A 17,940-nucleotide genomic window follows, 5' to 3' on the forward strand; every position below is an offset into this window, starting at 1 on the left:
CGTTCACAGTAATTAAATACAGCAGTTTGTGTGTGCGTGTGTGTGTGTGTGTGTGTGTGCATCTTGCTATATAGACAGCACAAGGGATATTGAAATAATTTAATAATTCTCTGAATGTTACTCAATATATTATGTTTCATATTTTTCACTTTAAATAGTAAAGATTCCCCTTCAAACTAATATGATGAATTCTAAACATGAAGCACACGTTTGTTTTTTCAGTATTTGCTTAAGATTTAATTTTAAAAATGCTAAACAAAAATCTGCGATCTTGAAGATAATATGTATACTTCATGTCCAATCACTTTAAAACATTATTTAACCTTAAACTGCCTTTTAATGATATCATTTATTCACACGTGTTCAGGGAACATTATAAAATATAGATATTTATGATAATTTGCAGTATTTGATTTGTTCTGGCAGTTGCTCAACTCAAGGTTAAGTAAACAAATACTACTGAAGGTTTTCTTTACTGAGGTATTGATATTGGAAAACTGTGGTCACTGTAAACGGTAATATTTGTTAATAAATATACTTTTATTTTTTAAACTAGTGGCATTTTACTTTGCGTGGGATAGCGGTTGCTCTGAAAATCCACTTGAATTATGTTACAGTTTCTTAGAAATGTAAAGAAAAGTGCGTTTATGGCTCTGGTTGGAAGCATTGTTGCAGTTTCTGTTTCTCACTCCAACATTTCGCAGCTTTCCTTCCATGCAGCAACGTTTCAGAACCAACCTGAGGGTGGAAAGTGCATCACAGCATTCAACATATGGAGCAGGATTTGACGCGTTTGCGCCTCTTATTTTTTTAAATAAAAAAATGTAAGAAGTTTACTATTTTTTGTTCGTCTTATTTTACAAGAGTCGCCAGTGAATAGATAACGGTTTTTTATTTTTTTAATCGCGGATGGCAGCTCCGTATCGTACCAACGCGTAACGTATAAAACGACCCGTTTAATAAAGTAAATAATACAACAAATGGGGAAAATGTGATAGAAAAACTATTGGAGAATGCTTTAAGGTGAATATAATGTGTATTTAAGGTGTGATTTAAGGGAGAAAAGAAGACTGACCTGCGTAAGTGTTGGACGAGTCTGCGTCGGCTCAACTTCCAGCGGTGCGCGTTTTACTCCTAACTTACAACCGGTTCGTCGCACCGACTCTTCGGTTAAATCCTTCACCGATCGTGGTTTTTTTTCTTGCGTGTTCGTGCAAGTGGAAGAACCTCGTCGCCTTTTATTTTCGTGCAGCTCTGCGCTCCTGCGCTCGGCAGTCACGTCGCCCGCAGACGCGGCTCTGTGTCCGGGAGCGATCGTTCGGGAGGAACCGAAAAAAAGAAGAACCGTGTCCACGAAGAGGTTTTTTGCTGGTTGCAAAAGTTGCTTCAGTGAGGATGGAGAGACTCTGCTGCTGCTGCTGCCCGCCTGTCAGCTGAGAGACTGCGCATCCTGCTGCTCAGCGTCGCATCTGCTCTGCCAACCTGCACCGGAGAGAAAGACGAGCTCCACTCTGACCCGCACCAACACCAACACTATACATCACTGTACATGCAAAATATATTTTCATGTTTGTGCAAGAATGTTTGTCTAACATCACCTACAAAATTAAATAAAAATCATGGTTTTATTTAGCTTTTGATCAGGTAATCATCATGGTTTCTACTTGTCTAAAAGTGATACAAAAAAAAACCGATACGCAACTGTTTTTAAAAACAGGACTGTGACAAACAGAAGGACTTTTTTTTTTACATAACTCAATTGTAATATTTAATTATGTGGCTCACGTGACACCATTTTTTATAAGTGAGGCAGTTCATAAATACAGTGTTATAAGTAAGTAAGTAAGTAATTTTTATTTGTATAGCGCTTTTCTAGACCAGGGTCACAAAGCGCTTAAACAATCAAAACAATATTCAATAAAGTATACGTATACTTTAAAGGGCAAGATAAAACTGATAACACACAGGATTTCCGGAAAATAAAGTAAAATATAAATCAGAATATATATATATATATATATATATATATATATATATATATATATATATATATATATATATATATATATATATATATATATATATATATATATATATATATATATATATATATATATATATATATATATATATATATATATATTATATATATATATATATATATATATATATATATTAATGTGTGAAACTTGACAAAAACAAGACAAAAAGTGATTCTTCTAATGCTTTGTAAAAATAATTCATGGGCTAGCTTGATTGTGAAGCCGTTGAACAAGAATTACTATTTCCGTTTTAATAAATAATTTTAAAATAGTTTTAGCAAGAGAAAAACATGTTTTTGATGTTTGCGTTATGTGCGACACTGCTGACCTTTTTATCGTAAACCACCAGGTGGCAGCAAAATAAATCGGAAATAGTCAAGTAGGAAGGGAATTTATTGTAAACACAAACGCACTTACAGCAAAAGGGAACATGTATTACACAGCAGAAGTGTGTTATGAAACAAATGAACAAAATCTGTTGATGTTTTTGCACTGACACAGAGAACAAATAGATTATGTGAACCATTAAAGACTGTGTTTTTTAATTTATTTTCACTAAAAATATGGTTTCAGAATTATAGAGTATAGCGTTTTCCTTTTTTTAACTTCTTTTGCCGACCAAATATATGTATACTGACTGAGGATCAGATACAAATACGGTCCTTAAATCATGCAGATAATAAATGGCTGGAGGATAAAGATCTGTTTATCCTCCATAAGAGACTCTGACTAGAGATTTTACTGGTTCAAAGAATAGACCGAGGATAGAAAGCGCCTTCATCTCACAACAAAAGGAGAAGACATTGCCTGGCCTTGGAACACTTGAACTCCTCTGTTGGAAAATCAACGTATGTTGCCTTTCAATCCTGAGCACACTTCAACTAAGTTTACAAGTGATGGTCTGATGAAGCTTCATGAATCAGTGTCATGTTGTTTAGAGGTCAGTAGGTGGCGCCACCCGTTTAAAAATGATGTGATGTTTCATTAGAACAGTTGTTCAAAACAAAGAAAAATAGTGCAGAAACCGCCATCTAGTGGACTCTGAAAATAATGACGCTGCTTCATGAAGCTTCATCAGACCATCACTAAAATTTAGTGACTTCCATTTAATTTGACCGTTGCCAGATCAATTATGTTCAATGCTAGTCATGGATGTTTAAAATAATCTGTAAACTTTATTTGTATTTTTTTTCTCAAAAGGAACATTTCTGTTCTTGATATCATTCAGTGGCTAATAGAGTCCTTTTAAAGTTTAGGGGTCATACACTGTGACACAAAAAAGAAAGGTTTTTCCCATGACACAAAAAAAAAGAAAAAAAAAAAAATTTGGGGGGGGGGGAGTAGTACCTATTGTGTTTGGAACAGTTGTTTCATTTCTGAATAATAATTAACTTAAGTGTAACAATATATCTGTTCAATATTATGAAACTGTATGTATTATTTTGAAATGAACTTCTGATTAAATCTACTTTTTCTTCTCTAAAGTATGAGCTACTTAATTATAGTTCTGCTGTTTTTACAGCACCCTTGGTACACATAGAGACGCCACCGTCTGAAATGTATTTTAAAGTTAAAGAATAATAAGAAATATGTAGAATAATGATAACTGTAGAGACGTGAGTTCCCTCCAGCAGAATGTTAATTACCATGCATTTATTGACAGCTTGTCCTGAGTGGATGTTTTGAGGTCTGGGAAACCAAGAGTGCAGAGAGAAAACTCCTGCAAGCATGTAATGCATATAAAGCCATCACAGGAAAGCTGGACTTGAACCTGCACCCTTCTTGCTGTGAGGTTGCACTTTCCACAGTTATTTACCATTATATCTGCCAATTAATTCCAACCTGTCAGTGAGAGTAAAAAAAATAATAATGACAATAATTAAAAATAACAATAACCGAGAGTTGTGTTTCCAGCATCTCCAGCCAGCTCGGCTCGTCTCCTTCCAAATCCAGCTCATTAAAAGTCACCTATGTTCCCGCACACGGTGGTTTAATTGGCCGAATTCAATCCTGCACTTTCCTCACCTTTTTCCCTTTTCTCCGACAAGCGGGAAATTGTGAGAATATAAATAAACGTGGCGCTCCTCACGCGAGGGTTAGTCAAGCTGCTAATTGAACTGTTAAACAAGGACTCCTAAACGAGTCGGGCGAGGCGTTGTTTAATTCTCTGTCGCCAGACTCCGATTCTTTCTGCTCCACCATCTGTGGGGGAGTTGATCAGTCCCGGCTGAAGAAGGTGCAATAAGTTCTATAAAGAGATTCCATCGCGCCGACGACTTCGACATCACTTGTTTGCTCGGGTCTGCGAGGTCTCAGAGACAGAAGTCAGGTCTGTTGGCTTTCTGCTCGACGTTACTACGATGAGTTTATTTTTCCGTGTCATTAAAAGTTCGAAGTGGATTGACAGTGATATTTGTTGTATTGTATTGTGTTTAACTCTTTAAACCTAATGGAGGAATACGAAATGCTCATCTGGAAATGTAAATCACAGCAGGAAGGTTCATGTGAGGTCCAACACATCCATCAAGACATTTGTAAGTAGCTTCTCGTCACTCGAAGATGTGAAAAGTCTGTAAAAGGAGCAGTAGTGGAGGGTCAAAAATATATTGAAATCTTTTCTTTATTCCCACGATACTATATCAATATTCAACAGCAAAGGGTTGATTTCGGAAAATCATTCTATTTAGTTTGTATCATAGTAATTTTAAAGTTTACATTTTTAAACAGTCGGTGTAAAATGAAATAAATCGTGAATTTCTTTATTATTAACATGTAAATATTCTGCGTTTAAATGTATGTGTTGCAATTCTTACCACTTGGCCGCAGCAGTTTTTATGAACCGGAAAAAACGAAATCCTACAAGATCCTGGCGATGACTGAGGACGAGAGGATACATAGGACTTTAGCAGCTTTTAAAGCTGATATTTGAAAAATAAAATAAAATTGTAAAAGCAATTACAAGTTCGTCAAGAGTCATGTGATTTGTAAATTCTGCAACACCAGAGCCAAATGCTCGGGTTATGCTACAAATAAATCCTAGTTCCTACAGAATCACAACATATCGCAATATATCGTATCGTTGTCCCTGTATCGTAGATTCTTGCCAATACACACGCCTATTTGTGAGGTGTATGATGTGCCGATTATTGTTTTTATAAAGTAAGAAAATACCAACAAGAATTCAGAAATTAGCATTTCATAATATTAAAAAAAAAACTGCCTTGAGGGTTTTGTCAAAATTACCTGTTAATAGAGAAACTCTTTTATTTATTCAAGCTATAAAAAGCACAAAGTCATAGATAAAAGTCTAACAATATATTTAATTATTTTCTTTTTGTTGTTGGTCGTGCATATACGGGATATATATATATTTATCTTTATATATACAGTATATAATTCTTATTTAAGTGTCCTCAAAGAGCACACACGGGCCTCATACAGTCGGCAAGTGTACGCTTTTGACTGAGGGATGAAAGAACTAAACAACAGAAGAACAAACAAACAGAAGAAGGACCTGGTTTACAGATCTCAAACCACAGAGCTTCTCATATGTATCCGTAAGGTATGAAGTTATCGATACTGCTGGCAGAGATGTGTCTCTGGGTCTTACTAATTCTGGCACAGTATTGGATTCTGTGATTCATTTGAGATGCAATCGGACCCCTCACCTGTTTTTTTTTCATCCCTCTGTCCATAACATGAAAAAATAATAACAGCTCCCCTTTAAGAATGAACCTTTTCATAATATTTAATTATCTTAAACTATAAACAGTAAAACATTTATTTTATAAAGTAGTTTTCTTTATTTTTAAATGTCAGTCATACAGTACAAACCTTGATTTATAAACAATAACAACGTTATTATATATTACAATGTCAGCTACAGAAAATAAGAAGACTTGCTATCTTACATTTTTTTTCAATTGTTGTTTATAATTTGTGGAATAAATTTAGATGATTTTTAGTTTTTTTGGTTCTTCTCGTCATCATCATTTTTCTGAGATTTCTATTTTCCGTTAATACATTTGAAGACAAATTTAAAATAATAACTTACAGACAATAAATGTCTTGTGCGTAGCTTAATGTTCATTTATTTATAAATAATAATTATATATATGCCTATATAAAACAATATTAGTTAAATAACCTTATATTAAAAACAACAAACTGTGAAACAACGATTTCATAATTACAATGTTCAATATCGTCACGTGAAACATTTATATACATTTTCTATTTTTTTAACGTCCATTTTTTGCTTCAGATTTTCTTTGCACATTATTATTTTTCTTTGTCCCTTCTTTTTTTCATCAGTTCTACCAACAGTATCATTGATGTCTTTATTTATGGTTAAACACACAACATACAAAGAACCGACCCACTGTCAATATATCAAAGGGAGAGAGAAAAAACAGCGATGTTCATTTCTTTTCAAATAACCTCAAAAAGATGCGTTTTGCATCAGTTGTAAAATACATATTTGTGAAGGAATAATGAGGACATTATTCAGCCAACCCATTAGCTTTGGCTTTCCCCAAAGTCCGAATTTCCTTTCATCACTTTTAAAAGTGTAACAGTAGTGAAACCAAACTCGGGAACTTATATGACAAAACCTTTTCAAAAAGGGGAGGAACTGAAAGGAGGAAGAAGGTCGATGTGTTTTCCAGTATTACACATTTACTTTTTTTTTCTTCTGTTTAATGTATTTATTAGGAATGTCAACCTGAAATGTTCTCTTAGCGTCTATTCTAATTAGACAAAACTACTCCAAGATACAGCCAGGCTTGTGATCTGCTGAATTTCATTAATTCTAAAAGCAACAGGCCGCTAATCCTTCCAGAAGGACTAACAATACGAGTGGTAGATCACAGACCTTCGAGCTCTGGTTCGCAGTCCCCAATGGCTCAATAGGGGGCCAAATACTGGAGCTCTGACAGAGCATTTCTCTGCTCAAATCCCCTTCCTGAATTTAGCCCACAACTGACCACATGCAGTGATGAAGTTATCAGCGAGGACAGCTTTTCTCTGGATTGAAAAAAAGAGAAATCAGCACTGGCCTTCGACGCTTGATTCTCCTATTATCCCCAGCAAGCACATCAAAAAACGTGCCGCTATCAAAAAGCATTATCTGCATGAAAGGCCCAACAATCAGGCTGCACCGCTCCAGCTTCAGTCAAGGGCAGGAAAAAAAAAAATCTTTTGAGGACCCTTCGACCCGTCGCCTCCCCCTGTTTCTCTCCCTCCGTTTAAAGTCAGGCTAATTTTTTTTTTCTTGAACACTCTGAGGGTATTTTTTTGAAAGAGCCTGGACTTGAGAAGTTAGTTGCTAAGCAACAAATTCACATATTTCTAACATAGGAAGACATTTTTGCTTCAGCAAAGGGTTAATGGTGGATTAATAATGTTTCATTCTCTTGAAGGAATAAAAGCTTCAATCCTTTTATTCGCCAGAAGAAATCCCCAAATGCAGACAAAATGGTACTGAAGAAACAGAACGATCACAGGATTATTAGGAAAATGTCAGAGTCTCTGGTCAACTTTTTTTAATAGTTAAAAAAAGATTAAAATTTGCAGAGACATACAAGATGTATAGATTTATTTTAACAACATTGCAGCTGTAATTGAAACAGACTTAAAATGATATATTCAGAGAAAAACTAGGGGTAACTGACCAAAACCTCACTTTCTAACCTTAAGCTGCAGTGAAATCATTTAGCGTCGATTTTCCACTTTGTTAATAATTAGATATTTAAAGAACATTTAAAATGAAATAAAATGAAGAAAACATTTGCAACACATTTAATAAGAATTAATTGTAAGAATTCAAATATTTAGACATATCAGAAAACATAAAGAGTCTCTTTTAAAATACAGTGTGTTAAAAATATACTGTATGTATTATATTGTATATATAGTATATATATCAAATGTATTTGAATGTGTGGATAGATTAAAAACATATTGAAATAAAATAAATAAATCAAAAGTAATTTAAATGTGTGGATGGATTAAAAATATGTTGAAATAAAATAAACATTACATAATCGTTATTTGAATGTGTGGATAAATTAGAAATATATTGAAATAAAATAAATATATAAAATGTATTTTTTTAAATGTGTGGAGACATTCAAAATATGTTAAAATAAAATAAGTATATCATTTTTATTTTAATGTTTGGATAGATTAAAAATATATTGAAATAAAATAAATATATCAAATGTATTTGAATGTCTGGATGGATTCAAAATATATTAAAATAAAATTAGTATTACATCAAATGTAATTAAATGTGTGGATAGATGAAAAATATACTGAAATAAAATAAATATATCAAATGTATTTAAATGTGTAGAGAGATTCAAAATATATTAAAATAAAATTAGTATTACATCAAATGTATTTAAATGTGTGGATAAGGGAAAAATATACTGAAATAAAATAAATATATCAAATCTATTTAAATGTGTAGAGAGATTCAAAATATATTGAAATAAAATAAATACATCAAATCTATTTAAATGTGTAGAGAGATTCAAAATATATTGAAATAAAATAAATACATCAAATGTATTTAAATGTGTGGAGCGATTAAAAATATGTTGAAATAGAATAATAGTACATTATATAATTTTTATTTCATTGTGTGGATTAATATGTTCAACAACAAAAAAAGTATTATATCAAATGTATTTTAACGTATGGATATATTAATTAAAGAAACTAAAAACTAAAAAACAACATTATTTGGAGGATAATTTGAATTTCCTTTTTTACTTCACGCTTTGTTGAATTGAAAAGCAAACAGAGCAAAGGTTTCTTTTGTTCTTTGGTATATAACATAAAAAAAAAAACTCCCTTCAATATTGTTCAAAATCCCTTAAGACAGCTCTCAGTCTCAAACAAGTGTCTGCTGGATTGAATCCAATATTTAGGTATTTTTGTGTCGTTGTACTGCAGTGAGTCAGTCCGCGCAGTCAACTGTGCCCTCTATTGGACGACCTTCACTTTCAACATCCCTGTTTCAAAGCCAACCCACAGTGGGAGGCAGGAAGAGGGAGAGAAAAATCACTGCAGCTGTGGGCTCGGAGGGCTGGAGAAATCAAACTTAAAGGAATGTGAAACTTTAATGAGACAGAGATTCAGAAATTGACAAAAGAAAAATCTGCTTTATTTCAATTGGATAAAAGAGTCATGATGATGAAATCTTCCGAGGGTTCATCAGTGTGAGCCGTCAGGCGTTTTTTTTTTAATGTGGTTTCCTGTGGTGGGGTGCCAGCTTTATGGACTCATTAAAGTCAGAACATATCCGCTGCAATAAATAAAGAATTTATTCCCGTAATGGGAGAAATAGAAAAAAAAAGTTATATGACTATTTTATCTAGCTATTTAACCTCAATCCGTTTCAATGTATTTTTCTTTTTACATTTTGATTCTAGTATTTCTTATTGAACATGACTTCAACGGCATGTTTAATTCAACGTGTGCTGCTACTGAATGTCAGTGATCCTTACAACTTTTTACATTTTTAGTAGAGACTATTGTGGGAAAGAAAAATGAAAAATAAGAACACATTATAATCATTAAGATAAGTATATATAGTTAATAGTCAATATTAAGGACATATTGCTTTGAAAGTCTCACAAAATTGAGGATTTGTTGATTATAATTGTAAAATTGTAAAATAATGTACTGTACATTTTTACAAAAGGTTTCCAAATTTTTGTCAATAATCCATAATCCAATTATGATCCCCCCACCCCAGAAAATGTCAAAAGAGTAAAGCTAAAATAAGATGTCTTTAACATTAGTATTAGATAACTTATTTATTTATTGTTCTTATTTTATTTTGATTTATTATTTGTGAAAAAAGTTGCTGTATTTGCTGTGGCTATTGGAAAAAAACAATTTCCCGAAGGAGACCTCCTGAGGGATCAATAAAGTTCTACCTTACCTTACCTTATCTTAACCATCCAAATTTGCCCAGAAATGCATCATTCTGATTGGTCCAGCTACGCACTTACTGATTCTAAAATTCTATTTAGCCGCTCACATTTCCTAATCTATCCATTTTATTTGTTTGTCTTGCCAGTTAATTTCCTGTGTGAGGCTGGTAGTTGTATATCATCGGCGAAGGCATGAGTGACTGGTTGATTAGAGCTCTGACAGGAACGCTACAGAACGCTACTGAGAAGTTGACAAAGTTCATTTGAAATCACTTGTCAGGGTTTTTGAGTAAAACAACATTTAGATTATGGTTGTGACTCATGCATTTTTCTAAGATGTCTTTACCACAGGGTCTGTGAGGCATTTAAAAGCGGGATTGAATTAATTAATATTTTCTTTTTGCAATCATCTTTTTATTGATTTTCTTTTGTATTTTAATTTCAATTATTGAGACACACCCCCTCAATCAAAGATATTAAAAGAGAATACAGTGTAATAGATGAGAAATAAAGGTATTATACAGAAGTATGTTTCACTTTATCCTTGAGTTTTTTTTTACTTAATCCCAGGTTTCAGTCAGTCTTTGAGCTGCTCTATTCAAAAAAATATTTTTTTTCCATTTGCAGAATGTTAACCTGAGTATATGTCCATTGTATCGGTGATAAAGAGTGTAGTGGCTTCCATTTAAGGGCTAACATTTTCTCCACTGCAGTGAAACCAGCCCATAAAGTGTGTTTCTGTCGATGTGTCAGGTCCAAATTAGAATCATTTTTTATCATCAATACATTGGTTGATGCTGGAATCCATCACTAATATATCCAACAACGTGGTTCCAAAATGTATTTCCCAATATATAATAAGACATGTTTTTTGACACAGATATTGTTTTGCAAGAGGAATCATTTTCTGACATAACTGAGTGAATTTAAACCTATATATAGGGAGATTATGTTGGTGAGCATGCTGATTCAGCATTATTTTTAATGCACCTAACGCTTATTTTATTTTGCAGGTTGTACTATTTTATTTTTGCTGTTTTTAATTACCGGTCAGTGAAAATAATGCCTCCATAAAACCGATCATGAAACATACTTATAAGTGTCTTGCTTTCATTTTTATTTGTTCAGGCTTTTCCTTGATTTTCTGGAACTCCTGTTGTGTTATCAGTTTTATCTTGACCTTTAAAGTATATACTTTATTGAATATTGTTTTGATTGTTTAAGCGCTTTGTGACCCTGGTCTAGAAAAGCGCTATACAAATAAAAATTACTTATTACTTACTTAGTTTTAAGGCTGACATAGACATGAACATCAACGATTCTATTTTTTTTACTGGCAAACTCTAGAATATTTCATAGATATCAAGCATTTGGATGAATTGAAAAACTACTGTTTGGCTGTTTGTGTTTCCTGCATTGGCACACATTCTTGGAGCTTAATCAGCTTTACGTCACGCCATCAGAGCCTCTTGCTATTTGATCCACAGATGGAAATAAGTGTATAAATCTGTTCAAACACAGCAGCAGCAGCAGCAGCAGCAGCAGAAGTGAAGCCCAGGAGCACAGCATACATTAAAGAATAAAAAGCGTATATATCTGATTTGGGCTCCATATGTTTTACACATGTACAGTATCAGCAGAGAAAACAGATGGGCCACACCGCGGGGACAGTAACAAACTGTGGACGCTATCAAAAGCCGGAAAAAAATTATGCGCTCACGCCCCCCTAGCACACTATATATGCAGGAATTTGTCCCTGCAGGGTCAGACAGCAAGTGTGATGTGTTCGGATCTGTGTCCTGTCTTGTCCGACGTCCTAGAAAGTGGGAAAAGAAGAATAGCATCTGTGTTTGTGTGGCGAGTATTAGTTTCACACTGTAAAGGCTCTTGGCTTTCGTTAGTGGCGTATTATGTCGCGCCAGCTAAATGGACATGTATAAAGGGATTGGACTGAACTCTTTTCATGTGGAAATGAAGGCACAAAACCACTTTCACCATTAGTTATACAGCGAGGACTTGAGGGAAGCACCAGGATTTTTCCCCCAACCGTTACATCTCAGCGACAAAAAGGGAGACGGGGGAAGAAAAGCATTAAATGAAAGTTATATAAAAAGAAAAAGGAAAAAAACGATGATGTGTCAAAAGAGAAAGAGACAGATTCAAATATGAGTTCCAGGTGCTGACGGTGGAGCGGCGAGAGGAAAGATGTCTTTCTGCCCTGATTTCAAAGGAGAAATCTCAGAGACAAGGTTAGAGGTCCTCGCTTTCTCTTCACAGCCCTTTTCCCTCGCAATGTTTCCACAGACGCTGGAGGCTGGAGCATCGACTGGTCAGGAGACTGAAATAGCAAACCTTAGAAACCACCTGACCACCGATTTTTCAAGTGCAATGTCGCACAGGATCAGGCTTTAAGGGCAACTCTGCCAAAGATTTGTACAAAAAAAACAATAAACTTTGATGCTTGTACATAAAAAACAGATGGTTTGTTGAGAAAACATTTCAAATGCTTTTTCATAAAAAATAACTTTTAAATAAAACCAACATATTCTACTTTAATAATATTTTATCTTTAACTAAATATTTACCTGATTTTCCCTTAGATTGTCTGTCTGTACGTATTAATATAAGTTGCGTCTAAATTAAAGAACAATATAAATATTTATATTCAGATCAGATCAGATTCAGATTATCTGTTAAAAAGGGGTTTAAAGTGTAACAACGTAGGATTTACTCACGAATTGATCTGTATAGGAAAAAATATATTCACGTAACAATCATGCATTTTTAGAGATGTTGGAAAAAAAATTATATTAAAAGGGAATAATAAAATGTGTGTTTAGTAATAAAACAATTGATTTAGTGGGAGAAAAAAAAATACAAATACAAATACAAAAGCAAATAAGAATTAAAGAGGAAAAACATTAAGATGAAAAAACCAACCCTGTATTTAAATAGTAAATCATTTTAGTTACAATTGAAAATACAAATATGGTGGACATAATAATAATATATAATATATAATAATATAATAACAGTAATACTAAGTCTTGGGATGAATAAGGTCTTAATCTTATCGATCTGATTCTAAATCTTCGATAGACTGGCTATAATAAAATTGTACACTAAAAAATAAAAGGCTTTAATAAGTAATTAAAATATTGTTATTTATTATTGTAAATGATCATTCAAAATTCTGTTTGTTTGTAGTAATGCATCTAAGAAAGAAGTGTGCGTTTTTTTGTTGGTGTAGGTGGGAGTGTGTGTGTGTGTGTGTGTGTGTGTGTGTGTGTGTGTGTGTGTGAGCCAAATGTAGGAGAAACACGCGCGGTGATACTTCACAAAAATATTCTCGATACAATCTAACACTGAGCAGTAACCCACTTCCAAAATCATCAGAGGAAAAAAGTGGGGAATGTGTTTGTTTAACATCACTGCAGCCTCTTTTATGTCACACATCAAAGCCACCCCATGACATCCCTAAATCTGGAGAGGCCTCCACGCTCAGGTCCTTTGATAATTGACATAGTTAAATGACGCTCACAACCCCCGAAGCTGCTCCTTCTTCGTCTCCAGAGCCAAATCGCCTCCTGGATGATTTTCTAAAACTTACATAGTATTATTTAATCACGTAACTTCAAATGTGTGATCGAGGCTCTATAAAGCTTACATTGACACTGTTGAAATATTTGCAGATGATGATCAGGCTCAGACTTAGTTCTGCTTTTATAACAAGCTAGAAACTAGAAACCCTAATTATTTTATTTTACTATTACATAGTGTTTTTTTTTCCATAAATCTGTTATCATCTGTTGACATATTTTTATAATCTAATTAAAATTACTGATACTTGTTGTACAAAGGACAGTGTAAGGCATCAGACTGAAGAATTATTTATGCACTTTAAACATTTTTTTTGTTTTTTTTTAACATAATTTAACACTTGTTGTTGTCTGTAATTGAATAAAATAAATAGCATGTGTATAGTTGAAAATAAAAAGAATAATTCTAAATATGTGGTGGCGAACAGCAAGTACAATTCTGGAGCAGAATAAATGTAAATCTAAACTATCATAACACCTGCTTTTACCTTTAAAGAACAGCAACAGCGTCAACTATGAACATTCATTTTTCTGCTACATTTCAATTGTTTTTATTTGTTTTTCTTAATTAATTTCATGTATGACATCAACAAACTCAGACAAACTCATTTAAAGGTGTATTTAAGTTATGTTGTTATGTGTTATCATTAAGCTTTCGCTGTCATCACTCAGTTGTCCTCCCTTTTCACACAAGAGTGAAGTTAATGTAGATATTGTCAAGTGTAGAGAAGAACTTTCCTCAGGTGTCACTTCATAAACACACCCCGAGTCGTCTGCGAGGGGCTGAACATCTGCTGTTGTTTGTCTGCGAGGTGATTGCTATTCTCGTCATCACCCTAAATATCATCGCAACCCATCTGCTGATGAGGTGTGACTCTGTGTAGCGACTTCATACGCCGCTGCTGAACGATCAGAATATCACTTTTGTGTCTTCACCTCCCACACATGGAGGCAACGCGGAGACAAGTGGATGTCAGGGCGATCTAGTGTCTGTGAAGACGCCGTATGCTGCCTCTCTCGGCGCCGCAGGTGAAGATGCTAGTGTTGCATTTCCATATTCTCGTGGTTAAACAGCAACTGTAGGTTGCATGAAGTCCGTACACTCGCAGTCAATCTCAGTGTTTCAGAGCAACTTTGACTAGAGTCAAACACACGTTTGCTATACGCTGTATAAGAAAAAGAGCCTCGATATAATAGGAAAATTAAGTTAAACGAAAAGTGAAATAACGCAAAAAATAAATATTATCAATTTATTTTAGATCAATTAACACATATCTGTGATACTATGAAATACGATTAATTTGTTAAACAATTGTAACTGATTTTGGTTAATTAATATATTTAGTTAATTCTCAAAAGTAAACCATAAAAGATCTGATGACGTGTTTTGTGCTCCTTGTTTTCCGTCAGATCAATTAGACACTCATGAATACTCGCAAAAAGTGAAATTTATTTCATACTTTATTTCATATTAAGTCGTGAGTTGTAACAAAAGTAAACTTGAGTTTACCGTCCGAAATGTTTTTTTTTTGGATTTTGCTTGACTCTCATACATCTGGTTCCCATTCCGCACTCTGCTCGGGTTAGCTCATTGTTTTTTTCATTTTCTTTTTTTCAAAGAGCAACTAATACAGTATATGATTTAAGTGTCTCTTAAATAGATCTTGGACTCTATTGTATCATCAGTATGTGTCTGTTTGTGCAAAAGTCGATTTTCATTTAAATATTTACATTAGAAAATGTTTTAAACCCCCACCCACTGAAAACTCTTGTTTTTCTGGAGATTAAATCTTGTTTACCATAAACCACACCCACTCTGCTGTGATTGGTTAAGCACATATGTTCGTCACACAGGGTCATCAATCCCGAGAGCTTCGACCTCCAGCGAACTCATTGTATAAACAAACAGGCAGGGAGTTTGTCTCTGCTGGACGAGGAGTGAAGCCAATTATTACTTCTTAATGGACCGCTCTTGTAACCTCTCGTTCGCTGAGATTTCAGGCAGGGGAGAACTTTTTAAAGTAATAACTATGATGTCCCCATAAACCTTCATGAAGCAGTTTCATGTTGTCTAGAGGTCAGTAGGTGGCGCCATCAGTTAAAAAATGATGAGATGTTTCATTAGAACAGTTGTTCAAAACAAAAGAAAATAGCACAGAGACCGCCATCTATTGGACTCTGAATATAATGACACTGCTTCATGAATCAGACCGTCACCAATAATAACTTCAAAAACATCATCATGATAAGGGACTTACTGCATCTTGAGGAGGAAGACTACAGCATATTAAATACGTGAGTTGGTCAGGATAGTTTGGTTTTCACATTAGTTGCTTTTTAAGTTGCCATCTATAGCTGTGTAACAGAAGAAAAGCAGGCACGACTGTTTGCCAGTGATTCTATTATATATAGCATCAAAACAAGAGCAATCCTTAATTTAAGGTGAGGTAGATGTTCTTCAAAATATTTTTAACAAGGTGCATTTTTTCAAAATCCAACCTCACTATTCCAGGAAACCACAGCTCCAAATCTTATTTATAAATGAATAATTATTTAAAAAATCGATCTTAAAGTCATTGGACAATGTTTTTACAGATGACAAAAAAATGATATTTTTGTTTTACAGCATTCAATTCATCGGCAGCAATCAGTGTGGGATATCATTATCATCACTACAGAAACAAATCCTTACATACTTTAAAAAATGATCAGAATTAATCAAAGTTTGGGACAAATGGAGTTGTTGGTAGTGGAATGGTAGTCTTTGAGCAACAATGTTAATCATTTTTAAACTGAGAGCGCCACCTAATGAACTGGCACCATCAGTTTAAAAATGATGTGATGTTTCATTAGAACAGTTGGTCAAAACAAAGGAAAATAGTGCAGAGACTGCCATCTAGTGGACTCTGAAAATAATGACACTGCTTCATGAAGGTTCATCAGACCATCACTAGCTGTTGTGGTGCTCTTGTACATTGTCCACTGAACATAAGAAATCATATAAGAATCATCAAGCTAGGAATAAAACCCCAACAACAAAATTATTTTTTTGTCCAAGAAACTAATACAAAGACTTGTCTTATAGAGTTCCTAACATGAGGCAGTAACTTTCAAGTAATAAGGGGTTGATGAAGTGCTCTGCTGTATAATCACAATCTCTTTAAAAACTGAGAGCACCAACTACTGAGCTTTAAAAAGGAAGACCATGTTTTAAAGTTCAGCAAAAATAAGGAAAACAATTGTTAATGTTTAACTAAAAGAAAATGATGCAAAAAGTTCATGACTTAGACTTAGACTGTTTTCCAGTAGCACAGAAGGAATAGAGAAAAACCAAAAAGCACACAGAAGAGGACAATAGCATTAAATAACAAAACAGTAACTGAATATAACGACAGTATAAACAAAATAAAAATATAAATAAAATAAAATAAGCTAAACAAAGTGACTTTACGTTATTTCAAATGAAAGTGTCAGAGTGTTGTTAATCCACTGTAGAGGTGGAAGTGTCAGACTCCTTCCCCTCCGACTCCAGCCCCAAGCAACCTCCTCCCCCCAAGTGAGGTACAGCCTGATGGCGTGAAAGACAAAGGAGTTTCTCAGTCTATTGGTCCTGGTTCATGTAACGTGAAATGTAGCCTTGTTGAAACTTTTTGTATCTGAGATTCCAGATTTTATTTAAGAAGTTATTAAAAACAAATTTGAGACACTACTTTGTGCTCAATCTCAGGTCATGTACACAAACACACAACGCATGATCATTACAATGATAATATAAGCTACACAATATAGTCTAATCTATCACACATTCATTTAACATTCTCCATTTATGTCAAAGTTCCTTCTACTTTTATACTACTTTTATAGTCGACTTTTCAACAACTGAAAACATCTATTTACAGTACTTGATAAACGTTTTTTTATTAAAACCAATATGTAATTATGTATTACCATAAATAATTCTACAGAACACTGATGTTTGGCCTTGTCATTACTTGGTCTTATTTTTCACCAATACATTTTTTTTAGTATAGTATATATATATATATATATATTTTAAGTATAGTTCTTTTTAAAATTGTAATTCAATATGGTCACATAACCAGTGGTTTACTTGTGTTTATTATTTATTTTCTACGTCTAAAACTTTGAGTCAAATTAAACTTTTTACTCACAAAATAGCATTTACAAAAAGTGTTATTAATTCTGTACTTGCTAAATAAAACACCCAAAAACTAAATTAATTGATATGTTCTAGATCAAGAGGTTTTAATAATACTTTAAGTATTATAGTAAATCTTTATGTTGTAAAAAAAAAAAAACTAAAAACGTTCTTTTATCTTTTAAGGTAAAGTT

At 33.6% G+C, this 17,940-nt stretch overlaps 1 protein-coding gene across 4 annotated transcripts in view; it reads right to left on the reverse strand.

Annotated features, from left to right (window-relative positions):
- The window catches only part of LOC148071521 (teneurin-3), a 264,037-nt gene extending 262,649 nt beyond the window's left edge, over positions 1–1,388 (reverse strand). For all 4 annotated transcript variants that reach the window (XM_087798802.1, XM_087798801.1, XM_087798800.1 and 1 more), the window contains exon 1: positions 1,076–1,388. The gene's annotated coding sequence lies outside the window, so the exon portion shown is untranslated. The remainder of the gene's footprint in view (positions 1–1,075) is intronic.
- Between the last annotated feature and the right edge of the window lie 16,552 nt (positions 1,389–17,940).

The sequence above is a fragment of the Callionymus lyra genome, chromosome 9 (assembly GCF_982586985.1).
Source record: "Callionymus lyra chromosome 9, fCalLyr1.hap1.1, whole genome shotgun sequence".
Lineage (NCBI taxonomy): Eukaryota > Metazoa > Chordata > Actinopteri > Syngnathiformes > Callionymidae > Callionymus > Callionymus lyra.